This window comes from Lipotes vexillifer, unplaced genomic scaffold, assembly GCF_000442215.2.
Source record: "Lipotes vexillifer unplaced genomic scaffold, Lipotes_vexillifer_v1.1 scaffold611, whole genome shotgun sequence".
In the NCBI taxonomy this organism is placed as follows: domain Eukaryota; kingdom Metazoa; phylum Chordata; class Mammalia; order Artiodactyla; family Lipotidae; genus Lipotes; species Lipotes vexillifer.
This window is the reverse complement of record NW_006785619.1, coordinates 1,026,048-1,028,251: the sequence shown is the minus strand read 5'-3', so window position 1 is coordinate 1,028,251 and position 2,204 is coordinate 1,026,048. Positions and strand designations below refer to the sequence as shown.

At 52.6% G+C, this 2,204-nt stretch overlaps 1 protein-coding gene across 1 annotated transcript in view; it reads left to right on the top strand.

Moving 5' to 3' along the window:
• The first annotated feature begins 1,015 nt into the window (after positions 1 to 1,015).
• Positions 1,016 to 2,204, top strand: part of TP53 (tumor protein p53) — a 13,092-nt gene continuing 11,903 nt past the window's right edge. The window contains exon 1 of the mRNA XM_007457790.1: positions 1,016 to 1,127. The gene's annotated coding sequence lies outside the window, so the exon portion shown is untranslated. The remainder of the gene's footprint in view (positions 1,128 to 2,204) is intronic.

Here is a 2,204-nt window from a genome sequence, read left to right as displayed (position 1 = left end):
CCTGCCTTCTTCCCCCGGGAGGGGGCAGAAGGCCAGGAGAACTGCGGAACAGCAACGTTAGAAAGCACGGCGCTCTTCAGCCTGCTTGGTCGCTACGAGCCAACTCTTCTCGCGGGATTTGGGCACACCTTTCCATTGGGCCTCCGCATCCCGGATCAGACTTCGCAGGCGACCCACGGAGGGACAGGGCAGGGACGTAACAGGTCACGGGTTACTGTTCCCATCAAGCCCTGGGGCTCCTAGTGGCTGCTGGGAGTTGTAGTCCAAAGGCTTCTGCCTCCGCGAGAAGTGCCTGAGCTCCCCCTGCTGTCTTCCGCACCTACTCCTCTCCCCCACCTGCAGAGGGCGATAGAGCTATGTTTGATTTTACAGGTTTTAAGCCTCTTTTGCATCTCATTCGCTAAATTCTTCAGACCTCCGTCTCTTTTCATTCATTCAATAAATATTTACTACTGAACTCTTACTTGCTACCCAGTACTGTACTAGGCACTGGGAAATACAACAATGAATAAGATAGTAGACAAGGTCTCTGCCCTCCTAAGGCTTAGGTTGCTGTGTAGTCAAGGCAAGGAACAAATCATTTCAGAAAGTGATAGGGGCTGTGACATTTTAGCTGTTGAGTAAAAACCATCCAGCTATTTAGGAATAGGAGTGTTCCAGGCAGAGGGAATGACAAGTGCAAAGGCTTTCTTCTTTTCACCTTCATATTTGACACAGTGGCAGAATTCTACCAGAATGGTTTCCACCAATTGTGCCCTCGCGGCTCTGGCTCGTCGAACTTTCCCACCCCAAATTCTCAGTAGCTACGGTACCAGTACTGCGAGAATCCTGACTCTCCCCGCAACCTCCTCCCCTAATCTCAGTTCCCATCGCCTCCGCCCGCAGGGGAATTGCTTGCCCTTACTTGTCATGGCGACTGTCCAGCTTTGTGCCAGGAGCCTCGCGAGGGTTGCTGGGATTGGGATTTTCCCCTCCCACGTGCTCCGGACTGGCGCTAAAAGTTTTGAGCTCTTCAAAAGTCCAGAGCTACCATCCTGCCCGCAGGTAGTAGCTGGGGTCCGGGGTCACCTGGCGTCCAGCCCCGGAGCGTGCATCTCAGGACGGTGACACGCTCCCCTGAGCTTCGGGTAAGCTCTTGACTGAGCCTCATGTGTCCTCTGTGAGTCACGGGCTCTCGGCTCCGTGTATTTTCAGCTCGCGGGAATAGAGGGGGCTGGGGGCGGGGCACTGGGGATTTAGCGATTTTGGGGGGGAATGAAAGTTTGGCTAGCGGCACCAACAGAGGAATGCAATGTTGGGAGGCCCGAGTGTAGATGATGGGGATGTTAGGACCAACCGAACTCCAAGCTGAACACTTGGGCGGGGGAGTGGGGCTTTGGGGAAACTTGAGCCGGCCTAACGGGTTCTTCCAACCATCACCACCCCATCCCAGGGTGTGGGGGATTCCGAAATAAGACGCACAAAGCATCAAGGTCTGAGACTTTCGGATCTCGGAACTTTGGGGGTTCGTGGCTCGGGATTTTAGAGCGTATGGCATCCCAGTGGAACCTCGGGCTCCATTCCGAAGTGGTTATTCGGGGTGATCCGGGAAGGCCAAGCTGCTAAGGTCCCATAACTTCCGGATCTTTGTCCTTCCTGGAGTGATCTTTCCAAATGGCCCGTGGCTCCGCTAGAAGGAGAAAATCCGGTTAAAGACTGTCAGTCGTGGAAGTGGGACGTGCTAAATGAGAGCCTTGCCGCCGAAGCCCAGCAGAACTAACCCAGCCTGAGAGGCCCGGGAGTCCTGTTATTGTTTGACTCTACATTTACATTTCTGCCACTTGCAGGAGCATTTCCGGTTTCTTTTTTTTCGGAACAGACCACTATTCACCCTATGTGAGGGAAGTAGAAAGAGAAAAGGTCTTTTAGACTGGTTCCTGGTGCTTGCGGAGGGAGGCTGATAACCCCGTTTACTTTTTATTTATTTATTTTTTCCCCTCCTGGACTACTTAGCTACCGCTTTTGGAAAGGAAGAGGTATTCGTTTTCATGCAAACCTCAATTCCTCCCCCCTCTTTGAATGGTGTGCTCCATCCCGGTCTATTGCTAACCAGACGGACGCTACCATTGCGTGGGATGGTTTGGGTTTTTGCTTTAAGTGTCTGAGGGCAGACCCTGGGTATTTTCGAGAATGGGTACATCTGAGTATTAAACGATGAAAGAGTG